This window comes from Schistocerca americana, chromosome 1 (assembly GCF_021461395.2).
Source record: "Schistocerca americana isolate TAMUIC-IGC-003095 chromosome 1, iqSchAmer2.1, whole genome shotgun sequence".
Lineage (NCBI taxonomy): Eukaryota > Metazoa > Arthropoda > Insecta > Orthoptera > Acrididae > Schistocerca > Schistocerca americana.
In genome coordinates, this window is record NC_060119.1 from 1,027,209,167 (window position 1) to 1,027,231,961 (window position 22,795).

The following is a 22,795-nucleotide window of genomic DNA, read 5'->3' on the forward strand; positions in this document are numbered from 1 at the left end:
ACTTTCCTTTTCAGATTTTCTAGCTTCCCTACCACGTTCAAGCTTCTCACATTCCACGCCCCGACTCATAGAACGTTAACGTTTCGTTGGCTATTCAATCTTTTCCTCACGTTCACCTCACCTTCGCGGTCCCAGAGATCCGTATGGGGGACTGTTCCAGAATCTTTTGCCAGTGGAGAAATCATCAGGACATATTTCAGTTATAGACCACATTTCCCGTGGATACATATTGAGTGTCTTTAATGTAGTGGTTTCCGTTGCCTGCTAAGTCCTCATGCCGTTGATCATTGCTGGCTCTTCCGTCTTTAGGAGCAGCTTCCCACCCCAAGGACCACAGTGTGCCCTGAACCTCTGTCCGGTCCTCCGCCCCCTTTGACAGGCCGTTGCCTCAGGGGGGTGACTTCTTATAACGGACTTCTGAAGCCGCCAGTGCTGATTATTAATCAAAATGTAAGCGTTGGCGATTTTGAGCACGGGACCAAGGACGATTTGATCACTAATCAAAGACGCTACCCCTTTTTTTGCGTTTTGTTCGTTGTTGATCGTTGTGTTTGGTCGTTGCGGACGTCACATGACATCCGTTCAAGTTCATTGTTGATCCTTTCCCTCAGTTTTTTTTATTACAGAGGCCAACCAGCTCTCTGACCGAACACGCTGAGCTACCGTGCAGGTAAAACTGTGTGCCGGACCGAGACTCGAACTCGGGACCTTTACCTTTCGGGGGCAAGTGCTCCACCGTCTGAGCTACCCAACCACTTCTAGACCACAGGTGTATGGACGTAGTCACCATCTTATGCCACATGATTCTGCCTGAGTCTCTCCCCCCTCCCAAGTAGCTAAGAGAATGAGGTGTGCCCTCCTTCTTAAGAAGAATCTAGGGGCGCTATAAGCTTCATTTACTTGAGGATTATGAGATGTTGCGCTATGACTAGATCAGAAGTGTTACTTTATTGTTGTCTTTCAGATTGTTGTCTTTCAGATTGTTGCCCAAAATGTAAATCACATCCATTAACATCAACCACAATGTTTATTGTATGAGCATGAGTGTGTGGGCAACATTAAACAAATAGTGTTATTTTCATACCATGAACTATTTATAAACGGCATTCAGCCTTGAGGCAGAGCTTACCATAGTTTAAGTCATTTCAACTCAAGATGGTGCTATCCCATTTCTTGTGATGGAACCATCAGCATTTTGGTTGACAGTCCGCAGGCTTATATAGATTTCAGTAAATGTAATAACTGACGTAGGTGGCATTTATTAACTCCAATAATTTTGATATCTTTTTTCCTCTCAGTAGAATGTATGTGATATTAGACAAAAGTGCGAGCATGAGAGCATGTTGGATATTAACACACATGCTGTTTACCAATCTATCCAGTGATAACAACTCTGTTTTGGTCATGGATCAGCAGCACCAGCCAACTCCAGGAGAAAATAACACATTGTTGCTGACAGCGACAACTACTTGTCAGCTCAAAGTAAAATTTCTTTTAGGGTGGCGCCCAATTTGCATGTAATTTCTTTACAATTAAATTTGACGTTTCACTCACGAGATTCACGAAAGTTCATTGAAGGGTAATGGTCTGTGGTTTCGGGGTAACGTCTTTGACTAGTAATAAAAACGTCCATGGTCCCGAATTCGAACCTCGCCATTTATAAAAATTTGAATAAAAATCACCAGTAATGGCGGTCGATGACTTCCGACATTTCCCCCTAAAAGGAGAAAGAATCAGCAATGATCAACGGTATGAGGATGCAGAAAGATATGGAAGCCACTGCATTAAGGACACATAATGGGTATCCACAGGGCATGTGGTCTGTAACTGATAAAAAGTATCATGATGTTCTCTCCATCGCCAAAAGATTCTGGACTAGTTCCACATTCGGATCTCCGAGAGGGGGTTGCCGACGTGGAAGTGACTCTGAGATAAGGATTGAACAACCAAGGAGAGGGTAACGTTCTACGAGTTAGGCGTGGGATGTCAGAGGTTTGAACGTGGTGGGGAAGCTAGAAAAACTGGAAAGGGAAATGCAAAGGCTCAGTCTAGATATTGTGGGGGTCAGTGAAGTGAAATGGAAAGAAGACAAGGATTTCTGGCCAGATGACTGTAGGGCAGTAATAACAGCAGCAGAGAATATATAACGGAAGTAGAATTCATTATGAGTGGAAGGTGGAAGAGAGAGTGAGTTACTGCGAACAGTTTGTGGCGTTTATGCCCCGTCACTGCCCACGTTTATCACATTTTGTTGCTATGATTTAATGCATGGTACAGGAAGATTTTTCTCCGGGAAACTAGGGAGTAGGTAAGCTCAAAAGGCGGGCTAATGCAAAGATGCGCCAGATGGTCACATAGAGTGAGTACGGCCGAGCGAGCAACAGAAACCGAGAGCGAGTGGGGATTTACCTACGACACCGGGCGCCAGGAGGCGAATTTCTTATTATTTATATTACTGTTTAGATATTAAATTACAGCTACAACCGTGCTGATGACGTTACTTGCGTCAGAACTTCTTAATAATAATTTCAATATTAAACAATTCATCGGGAGATAGCAATTACAAATTTTAATTTCTTCAGAGCTTCTTATTAACAAAATCTTCCGTCGTTTCTTGGTAGAACAGCATTATAATAAATGAAAAGCACCAGTTTGCTTTTATTCTATTGTTGTAGAAGAAAATCAAACTGGTGCTTTTCATTTATTACTTCAGAGCTTATCGATGGAAAGATGGACCAATCAAAAGTGCACCCAGAGAGGGCTGGCGCCGAACTGCTAAGGTAGCTCACTACTAGTCTATGATAGGTTTCCGGGGAGGTAAACACGAATACATGTGTGATACCTCATCTCATGTAAAGACGGAAGAGTTTGTTGAGAAATTGCCCCGGACGACTTACTCTGATCGGAAAACATATTTGCGCGATCTCATGTTAATTCTAAGGTTGTATAAAGCATTTTTGCCACTTTTACGGTGCTCAGAAATAATGATTAATGAAAAGGAATCTCCTTATGAATATTGACGATGTACTGGCTCTAGAAATCGTTTTACTAATTTTGCGATTCATAAAATAAAACACAATTAGTTGGTGTCCTAACAATTTATGACTATTATTATGTTTACATTTAAACCTTCCCAACTTATCACATTATTCTGCACTGTTTATGGCACAAGCATTACTGTCCGCGACCGACGGAGAAGAAACCAAAGGGACAGCGGCAACGGGACATCCTCAGAAGACGTGAGGTAAGCAGGTTGCCTCCTTTTCTGGTACAGAAAGTGGTTGCAGACATTTCTTGCTAAAATCCACCCTGTTTGTTAGACCCAACACATCTTTAAGGTGGGTAATTTCATTTACTGTAACCCACTGTGTAGTTTATGGAGGTCCAATCCGTGTTTACTGTGATACTACATTTTACCACCGACCCTAATATTCGTTACAAGGACCGTGATAAGCTTGCTCTCGGCAGATCAACAGCAACAACACTTCAGATATGTATACGCACGTCGTAAAGGAGACCGCTTATAAAACACTAATACGACCTATTCTTGAGTACTGCTCCCTATCAGGTCTCAGGTCGGATTAAGGGAGGACATAGAAACAATTCAGAGGCGGGCTGAAAGATTTATTACTGGTAGGTTTGATCATCACGCGAGTGTTACGGAAATGCTTCAGGAACTCGGGTGGGAGTCTCTAGAGGAAAGGAGGCGTTCTTTTCGTGAATCGCTACTGAGGAAATTTAGAGAACCAGCATTTGAGCCTGACTGTAGCACAATTATACTGCCGCCAACTTACATTTCGCGGAATGACCACAAAGATAAGATAAGAGAGATTAGGGCTCGTACAGAGGCATATAGGCAGTCATTTTTCCCTCGCTCTGTTTGGGAGTGGAACAGGGAGAGAAGATGCTAGTTGTGGTACGAGGTACCCTCCGCCACGCACCGTATGGTGGATTGCGGAGTATGTATGCAGATGTAGATATCGCAAGAAAAGGGTCATGGGACCAACTATATGAGACTATTGAATGGGTAATTCCTAACGTAAAGGGAAATGCAAATCTGACAGTCATGGGCGATTAGGATGTGTTTGTAGGGGAGTGAGCAGAAGAAAGAGTTACGGGAAAATATAAGTATTAAGAATGAGAGAGGAGAAATACTCACTAAATTATGCAACAATTATCAATTTTTAATAGCGAATACTGTGTTCAAGAACCACAAGAGGAAGAGGTGTACTTGCTACAGGCCGGTAGATACGGGAATATTTCAGCTAGATTGCATCATGGTGAGGCAGAGATTCCGACATCAGTTACTGGATTGTGAGTCATACGTAGGAGCAGATATAGACTCAGATCACGGTTTAATAATGATGAAGAGTAGGCTGAAGTTTACGACATTCGTAAGGAAGAATCAATATGCAAAAAAGTGGGATGCGGAAGTACTAAGGAATGACGAGATACGCTTGAAATTCTCTAGGGATATAGATACAGCAATAAGAGATAGCTCAGCAGGCAGTTCAATTTTAGAGGAATGGACAGTCAGTTCGGAATTAGGAAAGGTACCGGCAACAGAGAGGCAGCACTCACGTTGCGGCTGGTAATGGAAGCAAGACGTAAGAAAAATCAAGACACTTTCGTTGGGTTTGTCGACCTAGAAAAAGCTTTCGACAGCGTAAAATCACGCAAGATTTTCGAAACTCTGAGGAAAGACAGATAATACACAATATGTACAAGAACCAAGAGGGAACAATAAGACTAGCTGACCAAGAACGAAGTGCTTAGATAAAAACGGATGTACGGCAAGGGTGTAGGCTTTCGTCGATACTATTCAATCTATACCTCAAAGAAGCACTGTCGCAAATAAAAGAAAGATTCAAGAGTGGAATTACAACTCAGGCTAAAGGATATAAATGGCACGATTCGCTGATGAGATTGCCATCCTCAGTAAAAATCTAAGATTACAGAATGTGTTGAATGGAATGAACTATCTAATGAGTACAGAATGTGGAATGAGAATAAATAGGAGAAAGACGAAATTAATGAGAAGTAGCAGGAAGGAGAACAAGAAGAAGTTTAAGATTAAGACTGGTGATCACGGAGTAGACAAAGTTAAGGAATTCTCCTACCTAGACAGCAAAATAACCCTTGATAGGCAGGGCACGGAGGACATAAAAAGCAGGCCAGCAGTGGCAAAAAGGGCATTATTGCCCAAGAGATGTCTACAAGTATCAAACACAGGTCCTAATTTGAGGAAAAATTTCCTGAAATGTACTTTTGGATCACAGCGTTTTAAGGTGCTGAGACCTGGACTGTGTAAAAACCTGAGTAGAAGAGAATCGAAGCCTTTGAGGAGGTTCCCCACAGAACCGCTGAGGAAAGGAACACGTGGAAGAAGGGACAGAGCAAGGTGATAGAACATCTGTTAAGACATCTTGGAATAACTTCCATGTTACTGGAGGCTGCTGTACACGGTAAAAATCATAGAGGAAAACAGAAATTGGAATAGATGCAGCAAAAATAAATTTGAGGACGTAGGTTGCAGTTGCTACTCTAAGATGAACAGGTTGGCACAGGAGATGAATTCCTGGCAGCCGCTTCAAACCAGTCAGAAGACTGACTTTAAAAAAAAAAAAAAAAAAAAAGTTTGGTTTCCTCCAGACCTTAGCGCCCAACATCACTTTCTTCTCCGGTTTTGGTTATTGAGGAATAATGGCCTTCCATTCTTCCTTAGACTTTTAGATACTTCACTGAAACTATCCGCTGCAGAGTTCATGGTATGAGAAAGGCTGAGGGTGGTCAAATTTCATATTAATGTCCATTAATAAATATTTGGATTCTTTCGATGGTACAGTGTGTGTGTGGGTGGGAGGGTGGGTGTGTCCGTGTGTGTGGATGTGTGTGACTTGAAATATTGGATTTACGAATTCAGTTAGGTACAATCACAACAATGGATGCCAGTACTAATGAACCAAGACACCTTCTGCTTTAGATAAAGAACAGCAGCTATGTGCAACACCTTTTTGATATTGGTTATGGAGCTAAAACGTTTTAACGTTTGCAAGATGACTGTTATTCTGTGGCGGTGTATAGTTCTAATTCCAGTAATCTAATACGATACGTATTGTCGCCGACAACAGAAGCCATATTAAAATTATTAACACGTAATCTTTGGTCATCTTCGACAGTGGAGTAGCAGATGAATCAACAACAGCAACCGGAAGAAGGATTCATATTTCTTTATTGTGTGTACAGTATTGATTTGGAGACCATAATTACCTCTTGCAAGGGAAGTGCGTAACTTCGAAAGGTCAGAACAGCACGAAATGTGCTTTGAATACAAATCGCTCATGCCAAATATTATAAGTGGGTTTCGCGTCCACAACGCGGCTGTTGACTGCTGTCACCATTTCATAGTGAATGTTGCATATGTGCTAACAATTACTCACTCTAGTGGCGTCAACAATATAGCTGCAGTGGAGGCTGTCCTTCGGAGTGTTCCTTTGGTGGTTCGGCTGCAAATGATGTACATCGGTGTCATGAAGCGAACTGATTAGGTGAATATTGTCAAAATGTTAGAGCCACAGTTTTGATGTGCTGAATACGGAAACGTAACTGAGGTTGAGCGTATGGTGTGTCCGCGAATATGGTATAATTCACAAATACAATTGGAATGACACAGAATCGCATAAAGAGACGCTGGAGAGGTAAAGTGATTTTGATGGACAGGAATAGCCCTATCTGAAGATTGCCTGTTCAGCAGTATAAGACTTTCGTCTCCAATGCAGTAGGAACCTTCAAATGGAACTGACTACGAACCATCACGACCCAGTCTGACGTGGGCCAATATACTACAGGATATTAATGACAACCTGCTAGAGACGATTTATGAATATTTCGGGTGTCGTTTCATGTTCTACAGCAACCTTCTGAGCCGTTATAAATGCATTCGAAGTAAAATTACAAGATATGTGATTGGATATTGATGTTTCTTTCTGGTCCCATTATACCGACATTTTGTATCTCATATTTACCAAAGTTTCTTTCTTAGACTTTGAACTGGTCCTCGTGCAAATGTCTCCCGTAGTAATATGCGAAGTTTAGCGTGGGTATGGCTCGTACCACTGCTTTTAGGATGAGAGATTTATGTTCTAAGCGTTTTCCTGCAGTTCAGAGCTGTTAGCAGCAGAAACAGTGGCTGCGCCAAAGACTGAGACGGCGTGGAGTTTTACGATTATTTATTGAACTTTCTTTACAATTTCTCCCTCGTCGTCGCTGCCCAGCTCTGCGGATCCCTCCGCCTGGCTGCTGCTGTGTAGATTCTCCAACAATGCGCGCAACGCGCGCTGCTGATCGCACTCGGGAGCCTCAGGCCACCAGTGCTTCGCTAAAGCCAGGATGCCCTGTGGGTGAGATGAACTCCTCGCGCACGGCGCCCCAGTACGGCACGCCCACGGAGCCGCGTCGCCGTGAGGTCAGCTGCCGACGCCTGCTGCACCAGTGGCTGGGAAGCCGTCAGTCGAGATGTCCGCGAGGTCCCGTCATGGACGGACCACGCGCCGTGGGGCCGGGTTGCCGTGAAGTCCGGGCGTCAGTCCCCAGCGACGCCTATGACCAAGACCGTGCTGCGGCCGGTCCTGCTGTTCCCGCTGTAATTAGTCAGCCATGGTGCCGACCGAACTCGGGCCGACCTCCAGAGCTGAAGTTGACATCTGGCGGCGAACGGATGACTCCTGCGAGCTGGAACAGACTTGCGGGGTCCTCACCTACGATTATTGAACATTCAGACACGTCCTCAGTTCCAAACTGCTTTCAAATTGCTTCTGTCTGTTGCTGCCTGCGCTCCACTATTTATATCCGGCAGGAGGACGTTTTTTACCCTCGGTGGTAGCTTTTTGTTATTACTCCCGCCGTATATTGCGGCGTAATTTAGCGTGCTGGCCTCATTTTCCCCTTACTCAGCACTCTCCAGGCTTCGCTTGGCGCTCGGTCTGTGTGCGTCCTTGAGTAAGTCTGTTGGTAGACTGCTGCTGTCAGCAAGGCTATCCGTGCCTGCCTACTTCGCAACGCGTCGCGGGCGTGCCTCTGTTTTGCCATTCTCCACCACGTGAAGCAACGCTTACTACATATGGCCGCAACAGAGCCTTAGAGGTAAAGGTAGTCCTGTTGTGAACGCAGATTTAACATCGTGTTAGGGTTACAAATCGTTAGAATACTAAAGAAATGGGATTAATCTGATTTACATAATATGTACTATAACCCAAGAAAGACACACTACAGAGGGGTTATCCGAACGGGACGGAAAATGGTCGATTTTATGTACATGTACAGTCAGTCAAGTCAATTGCCGAAAAACTGGCTGATTTATTCAAGAGAAAAAATTTCACAAATTAAGCAAGATAATAATTCAATAACGCGTCGATCCAGCTGTTTGACCTGTCCTTGATAGAGACAGATGTTGGATGTACTCCTGAGGGATATAGGGCCACATTCTGTCCTACTGTCACGTTAGACCATGCAAATCCTCAGTTGGTGGAAGTGCCCTTCCCATAATGATCCAAACGTTCTCGATTGTAGAGAGATCCGGCGACTTCACTGGCCAAGGTATGGTTGGGCAAGAATGACGATATGTAGTAGAAACTGTCGCCATGCACGGGCAGCCATTATCTTGCTGAAATGTAAACCCAGGATGACTTGACATAAAGGGCAACAAAATGGAGCGTAGAATATCGTCGACGTACAGCTGTGCTACAAGAGTGCCGCGGATGACAAAGAAAGTGACTCTCTATGAAATTTAATCGCACCACACACAATCATTCCTGATTTTCAGGCAGCTGGTGACAGGTTTGTGTTCCACCAATGTGCGATGCCTCTTCAGACAAGCCTTCGCTTAGTCATCGTGACTCGGTAATAAGCAGGACTTCATAATGAAGACAGTTTTAATCTATTCAATGTGCCTGACACCACTGCAAATGCGCTTGTGGACATGCAGAGGTCAGAGGGCTAGATGGCCTACAGAGAACAATGTTGGTTGGCTCTAGGGGCAGTGTGAGCTCAGCCCCCTTTCTGTGACCTATTAATGGTCCTTGTAGACAGTCAAGTACCATTTACATGTTGGATCGATGTTAATGATGAATACAGGACTCTGAGAGCCTGTTAGACGATTGCTCGGCCCTCGTGTTATGTCGTCTCTCCAGGTCGACCGCTTCCTTCTTGAAGCTGTGTTCGCCAGTGGTTCGTACTCTCTTGCCAACATCGTCGAATTGTGGTATCGCTCTTGTTCAGATGCCGAACGATTCACCGATTGCTCCAACTGGCTGCTTTCACCCCAACCACACGACCTCTCTCAAATGCTGACGTCTGCGTGTATTGTTTATGAGCCTGTCTGCGAGTCCACCTGAGTACACGGAATCAAATCTGAAAAAGACTTTATGCACTGTTATCGACATATCCCTTTACAACATTATCACTGCCTCTCGTTTGTGTTCTGAAACTATTTTTTAAACAATTATGGTATATAGAGGCAGTATAATGTTACCCTCTGTAAGGATTTTTGTAGTTTTGACCGTGAAATACCTAAAGGAGGTTGCCTATCGGACATGAAATTTAGAATTACGTAAATACACAACTAGAAACAGATACTGTTTAGAAACTGTTTTCATTAATCAAATTGCTTTAATGAAAAAGAATACGGTCGCCAGCCTAATTACGCATAGAAATGAGTGACATTCCTTTTTAAAGTAAAAGATACACGGAACTTCAATGGAAAGGCACAGCCTATCCTTTCCACGTATGAAAGTGCAAGGAACCGAGTCACAAGGTACAACAAACGTTATAGTGGGTTAGAGTAGTACCAGCAAGATGTTCACGTTCTCACAATCACAAAAGACACTTTTACATTCATCAACATTAAATGCTTTGTCAAACTGAATAACTCCATCAACACTACACATGCAAATCACTGTTAAACTGGAAACTGGGCATGGGCCTAGTCTTCCTTCATCAGATATTTTCTGCACAGTACAAATTTAAATAATATTCATATGCAATAAGATTCACATTATTCTTTAAAGGCAAAGAAGTAACCGTTCTCATGGATAATGACATTCACAGGAACTTTACCTTCAATGAGGATAAAACAGTGAGTAGGTTCTCATAAACATATATTACACTTTTTAGAACACAATGAGCACAGAACTCAACGTAAATATCAAGAGTAGTTACAACTTTCTATAATGAAGTAACATTGTGCATTTGAGCAACTTTCAATGTGGGGGGGCTTAATCTTGACCACTGTAGTAAAGCAAACTAAACACATTTTCATAAACAATCCAAAGAATACCAGCTTAAGAAAACAGTTTTTATGTAACTTGACTCACCTTGTATATATTTACAATAGATTCTACAGTCAGTTTCATCACTAGGTATTGCTTTTCAAACCAATCACTTAGAACGTTTGATTTAAATTGACCTCAAAATGGTTTGTTGCCCATTATTTATTATCATAGTACTTTACTTTTTAAACCAGAAGTTAAGTGAGAAATTTTGAAAGATCATAAAAACAGAAAAAATATGAAAAAAGTTCAGATACCGGGAGGTTCTTACAAAAGCTACACTCACTTCCTCCCTCGACTTCACCAAAATCCACAATAATTTTAGATAATTTATTCCACTCAATTTTGAACAAATTTAATTAGGTAATAGTCTTTCATTTGAATATTAATTTTCAAAATCAGGACACTCGGAAGTCATAGTTCAAACTGAGAGGAACTTGAGAGTTGTTGTGATAAGGAAAAAGTCAATGTGGGTACGTAAATCCAGGTATGAGTTACCTTATATTTGAACACACTAAAAGTGCTGATCCATCACTTTGCAAATCTATAATTCTTCCACTTCGTTGCAGTGACTTCACAATGTGGTGACGAGTACATCTTGGCAGGTGGATTTGCTGTTGGTAATAGTAAGCTCTGTCATTTCTTGGTGGCGATGATAGATACCATTTCCAAAACAGAGCTAACTTATTAATCCATCCATCCGAGGCTTTGGCACATTGGAAAACGGCACAAAAAGCCTCTCTCGGCACCAGAACAATCCACTGTTGTCACATGAGTGGCGGTTCAGTAGCTCGTGTCCGACTAACTCGTTGGCCATCTCTTCCTTCATGCCAACCACATTTTGCGCGCGCAGCATGTTTTCGTTCCAGAGGGGAACCACAACACCTTTTATACATATAAAGAACTAAGAACCCAAAGTAAGGATCAGCAAATACACATTTTGAACAAAACAGTCAATTACACATATTGACACTTCTACAAAAAATTATTCACCCAAAAATTACAATTATATACAATAAGTTTTGTCTCCCTCCAAATGAGGCAATGACTTTAACTGATAGAGACACCTTACATAGGATCAAACCATGACATCAAAGTTTTTACAAAGGAAAAAAATAAACACCAAATGGCATCGATACAGTCAATTAATATTTACAACAGTTTAACAACAGAATGTTAAATAAAACAAAAAGGCAAAATAAATCAGCGGAAGGTATGTAGTGTCTGAGCTAGGGTGTTACATCTTGTTTCCTATTCTCGCCAGCTGCGCGGCGAAATTGCGCTGCAGCGTCACACATTCATCCATCGGCCGCTCGCCAAAGTCTGCAGTGTTGCATTTTCCGTCGATACCTGTATTACCTGTGTGATTAACAGTTTCTGATCAGTTTGGATAACTCCTACGTGGTGTGTCGGCCTTTTTTTCCTATTTTAAGAAATAGGTCAACACAATATCAGTTTCTCATCTCACTACTTTAGAGTGGCAGCAAAGGACCACCAAATTAAGTAATGGCCAATAATAATTAAAAGTAACGTTTCAGATTTGTTTATTAACGGTGTTACACATGGTTTGTATTTGAAACACTTGCTAATGGCTAGCCAACTGAAAGTGTGCACTGATAAAAAGGGCTAATAAAAGGAAATGCTGATCCAAGTTACGACAACCGTTGCGACCTTTTATAAGTCATTCAAGAAAAATATTTCAGCTGTGGATCTCCCATCGATTAAATTAACTTCTGCGGAACTTCCGGATATTCTCTGGTTTGATAAGCACATTTAATGTGGGTCCATCCGGGTTCTGGGAAACTGTTCACTCTGCTACATTTATTAAAATATTCTAGTAGCATTACAAATATTTGTTTTCAAAGTGTCACAGTATGCGTAGGGGCATGAGAACTGAATTAAAAGCGTTATCCAGCTGCCAGGTAGAAAACCGCCAGTTAAAGAAGGGATGTTATCCACTACTCTACTAACTAAATTGTTTGCAAGACAAAAAAAACGGTTCAAATGGCTCTGAGCACTATGGGACTTCACAGCTGAGGTCATCAGTCCCCTAGAACTACTTAAACCTAACTAACCTAAGGACATCACACACATCCATGCCCGAGGCAGGATTCCAACCTGCGACCGTAGCGGTCGCGCGGTACCAGTCTGAAGCGCCTAGAACAGCTCGGCCACTATGGCAGGCTTGCAAGACAAGCACGTGTTTTATAGAAGTACCTGTGCCGTCACCAACTGCGAATAACTGTCACTATAATTTCATTCAGATTTCTAAACTTGTGTGGACGCTGTGTTTACAATATTAATTTTGTGCCGTTCCTTAATTCACACCACCGGCCGGAGTGGCCAAGCGGTTCTAGGCGCTACGGTCTGGAACGGCGCGACCGCTACGGCCGCAGGTTCGAATCCTGTCTCGGGCATGGATGTGTGTGATGTCCTTAGGTTATTTGGGTTTAAGTAGTTCTAAGTTCTAGGGCACTGATGACCTCAGAAGTTAAGTCCCATAGTGCTGAGAGCCATTTGAACCATTTAATTCACACTCAGCTTCGGCACATCTACAACTGTTAGCTGCACACAGAATCTGGTCACGTCTTACTCTAAGCTAGAAAAGCAACTTTTTAGATACCTTCAGAAAAGGTTTTTATTCGTAAGAATGCCAGTGGAACAACACAGTAAGTTTTCGCTTTAGCATGCTTTCTGAATGAATTGCTGAGGAACTGCTAACATCAACAGCGAACAGTGAAGTACATTTTTATTTTCTGGAAATGGAAGAATTGACGAAACCGGTCTCTTTCCTTTGTTGTACGCATTTCTTCTTTAGAAGTTTTTTTTATAACTTCTATCACTGTGTTAAATGAAAGGCCTTAAAAATTCAAAATCTTCTTTCACGGTGTTTCTTCGTATTTCGCGCCCATTTTCACTTCTTGTGTTTCACCTGGTGAAAAATTTAGTTTTCTACATATTGTTTTGTGAACGTAAATGTTTTCAACAAATGTAGGGTTTATTCCTGTATGATTTCTCATACTGGTCTCCTAAGTTTGAAACTTGACAGCTAATTCATTACGCCGAGTATCGCTAGTTTTGTTATGTGACTCAAACAGCTTCATTTTGCTATCAAAGTTTCTAGTTTTATTTGTCAAAATTTTGATATAAGGGACATTAAAACCTTGACCTAAACCAGACCTGGCTTTCCATATTTATGGCGGTTGCCCTTAAATGCTTACATCGCTGTAATAAGCTTTATCTGTCACAAATGTGTAGCTCTTGCAAAATGTATAGAAAATTTTCATGAAGCAAAAAATTTTCATTCTTTCAGAAACTGCTCAAACGTAAACTTTATTGTACTCCATATCCATAAATAACAGCTCAAATTTTATACGGCGCCATTACTTTGCAGGTATGATTCTCTGTGATTGTTTTTAATTTTCATTGAGAGAGAGACAGATAGAGAATAACTTTTGTCGGCTATTGTTGTTCACTGGGGGAGTACGGCCAAAAAATCTATTCCTCAAAGTATCCGCTACTTTCTTCAGATTTTGATATAACTCGTTAAGCTTCTGCATTACCCATATTCCCCAACACGAACCAGACCAAAAATTTTCCTTCGTAGCCAGGTATTGGGTTTTTTCATGATGTATTTTCAGTTCAGTTTTCGCATTTTATCGATACAATAGTTCGTAAAACACACCGCTATATATTCATGCTACAAGCTGTGGGTCTCTCGTTATGGATACGGAATTTAGTGTGAATCGCTGAAGATAGGCATCTCGCCCGAATACTTGTTTCTCATTTTAATCAAAAACTGACTTGACGTGGAATTAGAGAAGCGTGGATTTAGAAATAGTGGTTCATCGATAACTGATTACAGAGACAAAAAATACGTTATTTACTTTTCTTTTGTGAATGCTTCTGATTTAATAATAGCCTAAAATAACAAAATGGTTCAAATGGCTCTGAGCACTATGGGACTCAATTGCTGTGGTCATCAGTCCCCTAGAACTTAGAACTACTTAAACCTAACTAACCTAAGGACATCACACACATCCATGCAAGAGGCAGGATTCGAACCTGCGACCGTAGCAGTCGCACGGTTCCTGACTGCGTGCCTAGAACCGCGAGATCACCGCGGCCGGCCATAAAATAACAAAGTTTCAAGTGTTGTAGTAAATATAGAAAATGCTAAGCGCCTAAGCTTCCGTGGTCATCGTCATTTTCTGTTAACATTTCTGAATTGTACGTCACATTGGGTGAAACATAGATGTTAAACTTATTCCATTACTGCGACACATTTACCATAGAGTAGAAAGATCTCTGGAGTAAGCAGTGTGTTCTGAATATGTTGTCAACAATAAGCTGGAATTATCACGTGATCTAGGTACGACGCTGTTTGTTTAAGGCCAGTTCACATTCACTGTCACGTCACGTCACGCCTCGTGACGACACGTCAAAGCAAAATACTTTCATGGATGAATGCTAATCATCAGGCAGTTAACGCCAGCTCTCACTCTTCGAACACTGTATACTTCGCAGAAAAAAAAACAGCCGAACGTTTTAATGCTGTTTTAATTGAGATCGAAGAGCAGCAACACAAAAAGAGCACTTCACCAAGATTCACCAATATGGCTGAGGCAGCCTTTACTTAGAGCGCCTCTCTGTATGTGTGGAGTGCAATGTGCAGAGCTCCTTGAGTCAACTCTTTGGTGGGTGACATATCTTCACGAGATCCTTGGACGGCCACGCAGGAATTGCTGAGCGTGAAGAGAAAACATTTTGAGTAAGAGAATTTTATTGTCATGACTGAGAAGGCTGGACAAAGAATTTTACGGCTTGAATGCAGTTTTTCTTCCGCGAGTTATTGTCTTCCCTTGTGCTATGCTGTCACTGATTTTGCTGTCATTCCTAAGTGGCTGAATATGAGTGGTTTTGCACAAGTTCTGTTTAAGTGCTGTTTTTCGTAATGGGCCTGTTCGTACAGCGTAATGCGCAGCGCACGAACATCTGTCGCAGTCTAACACTGCTGCCCCCACGACCATTTAAATGTTATTGTTACGAAATTTGATGATAATTAATTGAATTTTTTCGGCTCTCCATATAGTTGTGTAAATGGATAGTCATGTAGTACGAGACACAGCAATGCTGAAAGACAGTTCTAAATTGGATGATGTTAACGGCAAAAATTTTAATACCTATCATATTACGTGAATCTATTTGTGACTCCAAACTACCTCTTCGCTTCTTTTATTTCCCATTCATGTCTGCTAACACAATGAAATTTATGCATCAGTTGTTTGTACATCGCTGTAGAGGGACGTTTCTGGAACATACGCAAATTTCGTACTGACCACTGTCTTCAATCAACAAGTTCGAAAAACATTCTGAATCCGCTTTCAACACAAATAACATTTTCCAACGTAAAAGATCTTACATGGTGTACTTCCTGTCGACAGCACGAAAACTAACTTGCAAATCCACGTCTAGACAGATACTGAAACTCTCAAGACCTAGGCAATGACGAACTACTTTTTGCACGTATAATAAAAAATATATTACAGTATTAATTTTAGATACTTTCATAACTGGAAATTTGCGCAGTATTTTTGGTCATAGTTCTCTGCATACATGAGTGAACAGTTACAAAACAAGCGCGTCTCTCTAGGTTAGTACATTTTTTAAAACGAATTATATATTATTACACATAATTTTGAAATAGAGTTTTGTAAAAATTACGGGGTGTCCCGCACTGCCAAAATAATAAACGTCTTATATTTTCTTTCGCATGAAAAATTAGGTTTACTTTCGAAAAATTGTGATAGTTCTTGGGGTAATAAATAATAAAATGTTATGGGAAATTTCGTGGTCAAAATAGTGTTAAGTGCAAAATACGTGCCAAATAAAACTAATGGAAATTATAGGACAATTAACATATTTTAAAATCAAAAATAATGTTTCCAGTACTACATAAAAAACTGGAAAAATGTCAGATTCAAATAAATACGTCCATACAATTCACCGATCCTATATGCTCCCCTCTCGTACTTCAGACTTAAAATTTTCAGTAAAGCATAACTGAAAAAAGAATAGGGTTGCAGATTTCGTCATACAGGCCTAGATGGTTTTGCATGACCGCATCTACCCAGAAGAATTTTATTGATTGTGACAACGGCAACAGAAGCCTACTCCTACACATTAAGCCAGACGTTAACACACATACACAACATTCAAGGGTGTTAGATACCACCTTGCAGCTATAGTCAGAAATGATGAAACTCTCTTTATAACTTGACGCTGTGAGGTATCTTGCACATTAAGAAATTAATAATACAGAATTCTTTTCCTTTTATGACGACTGTCAAGGAAAATGTTCGTCTTTTTGTCAAAGTAATTCTCATGTACGTCTCTGAATGAAAAGGAGACCCTATCTATGAAAATAATTGAAGTCGATGATTTTCATTTCTTGCTGTAATATGAATACTTACTTTCTCTACGTCGTTGGAATCACACGTGTCTATTCCATAGATTGAGAATTATTTGTAAAATACAAGACTTTCCGTTGAAAGCATATTTACTTCATTGAATTATTTCACTTTTAAATAATGAGGTAGTCGAACACGAAATCCGATGGGCCGGAGGAAAATCGTAATTGAGGGACATAATTACTAAAAATACGACAGCTGTAGGTGTTTATCGTGAGTTGGTGGTAAATTATTTAAAACACCATTTTACAATGGCCTGCTATCAAAAGTATCATAATAGTTTCCAAGGAATTAAATATTCGTTCCAAACATTTAGCGACGTTTTTCAACAGTCGTCAATTGCGGTGTTATTTGGGAGTGGCACAGTCCATAAACAATCTTGCATTAATTTTTGTCCACCCACAACCCCCGACGACGCGGTCCAGAATGCTAACAGTTTTATGGGCATGCGATACGCGGCTGTGCAGTACGGACGGCTGAGTAGCACCATGTGCGTTTGACAACCAGCCCGGGCAGCCACTCTGCGGCACGTCGTGGCGTCCCAGATAAGCTCGTTACCGCACCACTCTGCCCCACTCTTCGACGGCGTAATTTGTTCCGCCACGAGGCGTGTGACGCCAAAGGGTATCGGGGTTTCCTCTCAGCGCGGAGGCGATGAACCATGACCTCTGTCCTTTACTGAGTACACTGCACGCAGGCAAATACACTCCTGGAAATTGAAATAAGAACACCGTGAATTCATTGTCCCAGGAAGGGGAAACTTTATTGACACATTCCTGGGGTCAGATACATCACATGATCACACTGACAGAACCACAGGCACATAGACACAGGCAACACAGCATGCACAATGTCGGCACTAGTACAGTGTATATCCACCTTTCACAGCAATGCAGGCTGCTATTCTCCCATGGAGACGATCGTAGAGATGCTGGATGTAGTCCTGTGGAACGGCTTGCCATGCCATTTCCACCTGGTGCCTCAGTTGGACCAGCGTTCGTGCTGGACGTGCAGACCGCGTGAGACGACGCTTCATCCAGTCCCAAACATGCTCAATGGGGGACAGATCCGGAGATCTTGCTGGCCAGGGTAGTTGACTTACACCTTCTAGAGCACGTTGGGTGGCACGGGATACATGCGGACGTGCATTGTCCTGTTGGAACAGCAAGTTCCCTTGCCGGTCTAGGAATGGTAGAACGATGGGTTCGATGACGATTTGGATGTACCGTGCACTATTCAGTGTCCCTTCGACGATCACCAGTGGTGTACGGCCAGTGTAGGAGATCGCTCCCCACACCATGATGCCGGGTGTTGGCCCTGTGTGCCTCGGTCGTATGCAGTCCTGATTGTGGCGCTCACCTGCACGGCGCCAAACACGCAAACGACCATCATTGGCACCAAGGCAGAAGCGACTCTCATCGCTGAAGACGACACGTCTCCATTCGTCCCTCCATTCACGCCTGTCGCGACACCACTGGAGGCGGGCTGCACGATGTTGGGGCGTGAGCGGAAGACGGCCTAACGGTGTGCGGGACCGTAGCCCAGCTTCATGGAGACGGTTGCGAATGGTCCTCGCCGATACCCCAGGAGCAACAGTGTCCCTAATTTGCTGGGAAGTGGCGGTGCGGTCCCCTACGGCACTGCGTAGGATCCTACGGTCTTGGCGTGCATCTGTGCGTTGCTGCGGTCCGGTCCCAGGTCGACGGGCACGTGCACCTTCCGCCGACCACTGGCGACAACATCGATGTACTGTGGAGACCTTACGCCCCACGTGTTGAGCAATTCGGCGGTACGTCCACCCGGCCTCCCGCATGCCCACTATACGCCCTCGCTCAAAGTCCGTCAACTGCACATACGGTTCACGTCCACGCTGTCGCGGCATGCTACCAGTGTTAAAGACTGCGATGGAGCTCCGTATGCCACGGCAAACTGGCTGACACTGACGGCGGCGGTGCACAAATGCTGCGCAGCTAGCGCCATTCGACGGCCAACACCGCGGTTCCTGGTGTGTCCGCTGTGCCGTGCGTGTGATCATTGCTTGTACAGCCCTCTCGCAGTGTCCGGAGCAAGTATGGTGGGTCTGACACACCGGTGTCAATGTGTTCTTTTTTCCATTTCCAGGAGTGTAGATGACTGGAGTAGCGATGCAACGTGGTACGGTGAGATTCCTACTAGCCATTCCCTGTCGTCTTCAATTTGCCATAAACGATGATGAGGTCCCATACTTGCCGTACTAGGCAAGGTCCTAGTGGAGGTGGTTTGCCATTGCCTTCCTCCGACCGTAATGCGGATGAATGATGATGATGATGAAGACAACACAACAACGCCCAGTCATCTCGAGGCAGGAAAAATGAGTGACCCCGGCGGGAATGTAACCCGCGATCCAGTGAGTGGGAAGCCAGAACGCTACCGCAACACCACGAGCTGCGGACTCTGTTTGCTGTAAAAGCTATGATCAGTATAAGAGCGAGGTTTCAACAAAATGCGAATCTGAAATAATCTGCGCAAAATTAAGCAACAAAGTTGGATCAAACAGGCTAAATGGATGCTTTTTTAAACCACCTGCCTCAGGAGCCATATAACAATATATTACCGTTGTAAGAGATCCGAGCAGATGTAATTTCGATGTATTGCTCACGTACTGCCTGCGATATGTAAGGTATAAGAGAATCTCAGACCAGAGAGCAGTGTTGACTGCAGTAGGAACTGTGTAGCTGTAGCAGTAAGTTGCTGCTAGCGAGCAGTCTGGTCTGGTGTATCGTGTTGGCTGGGCCGGTCGTGGTGCAGCGATGCCGGAGCCTGAGCATTATTGTATAAGGTAAAAAAGCAGCCTCGCGCATATGTAGTAATGTTATCTCAAGTCCCATGTAAATGTTTTAAAAATCTCCTAATAATAATCTTTCTCATAAAAAGTAACTTTTAACAACCATTCATTTCAATTTAAAGAATTTACTAATTTCTCCAATCCATGATCATCCCGATTATTGCAAAAGAGAAATCAGTTGTTTCCTTTCATAAATGACAAATTTATCGGCCAGCATTGCACAGGGATGTGCCAGAAAAATTTATTGTAAGAGCAGATATATATGCGTTATCCGGCGACTTCATTGAGGTAAGAATTTTCCTTTTTTATTCAGAATGATCTTTCAGGGTCATGACGCAGCACTGCTGACGTCCAAAATTCATCAGGTTAAATTCACAGTCAATTATTGAAAAGTTATAAGTGAGCGACAATAATTTAATTGAGAGGTTAGTTACATTGTATTATTACCAGGTTACTGAATTTATTTTTTGTTGGCGCGTTACACTGAATGTGAACGACATAATTATAATTTTTACGTTGAGAAGTTTAGGAATTTTTCTGTTTTGAGGTTACACTAAAATGTGAAAAAATTTTGTGGGGAGGTTACACTTGGCGACTGTACGTTATTACGGCCTTGATACGCCTGTACCGTTATTACGGCCAGTGGTGGTTGTTCTGGGTACTGATTTGTCAGGATCTATGCACCAAAATTGCGTGAAAATGTAATCACATGTCAGTTCTAGTATAATATATTTGTCCAATGCATACCCGTTTATCATCTGCATATCTTCTTGGTGTAGCATTTTTAATGGCCAGTAGTGTAACAACTTCATAAACTCTATCTATGAGTCTCTACATTTAGTACCGGGATTGCGTAGACAAGAGCTTTCAAATGCCCCGATAAATAAAAGTCAAGAGGGTTGAAGTCAGGAGAGCGTGGAGGCCATGGAATTGGTCCGCCTCTACCAATCCATCGGTCACCGAATCTGTTGTTGAGAAGCGTACGAACACTTCGACTGAAATGTGCAGGAGCTCCATCGTGCATGAACCATATGTTGTGTCGTACTTGTAAAGGCACATGTTCTAGCAGCACAGGTAGAGTATCCCGTATGAAATCATGGTAACGTGCTCCTTTGAGCGTAGGTAGAGGAAAATGGGGCCCAATCAAGACATCACCAACAATGCCTGCCCAAACGTTCACAGAAAATCTGTGTTGATGACGTGATTGCACAATTGCGTGCAGATTCTCGTCAGCCCACACATGTTGATTGTGAAAATTTACAATTTGATCACGTTGGAATGAAGCCTCATCCGTAAAGAGAACATTTGCACTGAAATGAGGATTGACACATTGTTGGATGAACCATTCGCAGAAGTGTACCCGTGGAGGCCAATCAGCTGCTGATAGTGCCTGCACACGCTGTACATGGTACGGAAACAACTGGTTCTCCCGTAGCACTCTCCATACAGTGACGTGGTCAACGCTACCTTGTACAGCAGCAACTTCTCTGACGCTGACATCAGGGTTATCGTCAACTGCACGAAGAACTGCCTCGTCCATTGCAGGTGTCCTCGTCGTTCTAGGTCTTCCCCAGTCGCGAGTCATAGGCTGGAATGTTCCGTGCTCCCTAAAACGTCGATCGATTGCTTCGAACGTCTTCCTGTCGGGACACCTTCGTTCTGGAAATCTGTCTCGATACAAACGTACCGCGCCACGGCTATTACCCCGTGCTAATCCGTACATCAAATGGGCATCTGCCAACTCCGCATTTGTAAACATTGCACTGACTGCAAAACCACGTTCGTGATGAACACTAACCTGTTGATGCTAAGTACTGATGTGCTTGATGCTAGTACTGTAGAGCAATGAGTCGCATGTCAACACAAGCACCGAAGTCAACATTACCTTCCTTCAATTGGGCCAACTGGCGATGAATCAAGGAAGTACAGTACATACTGACGAAATTAAAATGAGCTCTAACATAGAAATTAAGCGTTTCCGGACATATGTCCACATAACATATGTTCTTTATTTGTGTGTGAGGAATGTTTCCTGAAAGTTTGGCCGTACCTTTTTGTAACACCCTGTAGTACATTTCTCGAATTCTTATATGAAGAGTTGCTACTTCACCATTAACAAGGCGTTGTATCACTGTACTCGTTCTTTCAAGCAGTTTCTGATGCTGTTAAAAAGTACATCATTCTATTTAATATTCATAATTCCTTCAGTACTTCGACCGTTACAAGTAGTGTAATTTGCCGAAAACATCGTTTCGACACTTAGAACCGTTCAGAAGAAAAGGTGTGTTACTTCTTATGAATCTCATCCTGTATATAGAAGGACGTCATTGACAGAAAATAAGAAATAACAAGAAAACAATCTCCAACATCAGTTGAACACGATTGATAAAAACTGTGATACGTGACAGAATATGAAAATTTCCGACAGTTGCCTGCTTCTCGTGATTTTCCCGTAACCGAACTACTAAATAAAATTTTCAGTACTCAAATGGTATGTTTTCCGAGATGACACTGATATTTCGCCCGCGAACGGGAAACCAACATTGCAACTATTCACAGATTGCTGCTAAGTTTATTTTTCGAGACAGAGCACTATAATGTATGACGATAAGGAAGCGTACGTCGTCCTCATTCAGGTCTGCATCGCACAAAAATAGAACCGTCTTGTAACGTTGCTGAAAAGTCATTTAATGTATTTCCTCCACTCATTCTGATATGAAGAGCATACGATCAACTCATCCCAACTAGAATGTTCCTCAAGCATGTGACAGAGAAGTATTCTCTGAGGTGTCAAAAAGCCATGGGGAGCGATATGCACATATACAGATGGTGGTAGTATCGCGTATACCAGGTAGAAAAGGGAAATTCATTGGGGGAGCTGTGATTTATATTCAGCTGATTCATGTGAAAAGGTATCCGAAGTTATTATGGCCCCCTGGCCCGAATTAACAGCCTTTCAACGCAGAATAGTAGTTGGAGCTAGACACTCCATTCTGGAAATCGCTAGGGAATTCAATATTCCGATATCAACAGTGTCAAGAGTGTGCCGAGATTTCCAAATTCCAGGCATAACTTCTTACCACGGACAGCTCAATAGCCGGCGGCCTTCACTTAACCACAGAGAGCAATGCCGTTGCGTAGGCTCGTCGGTGCTACACACAAGCAACACAGCGTGA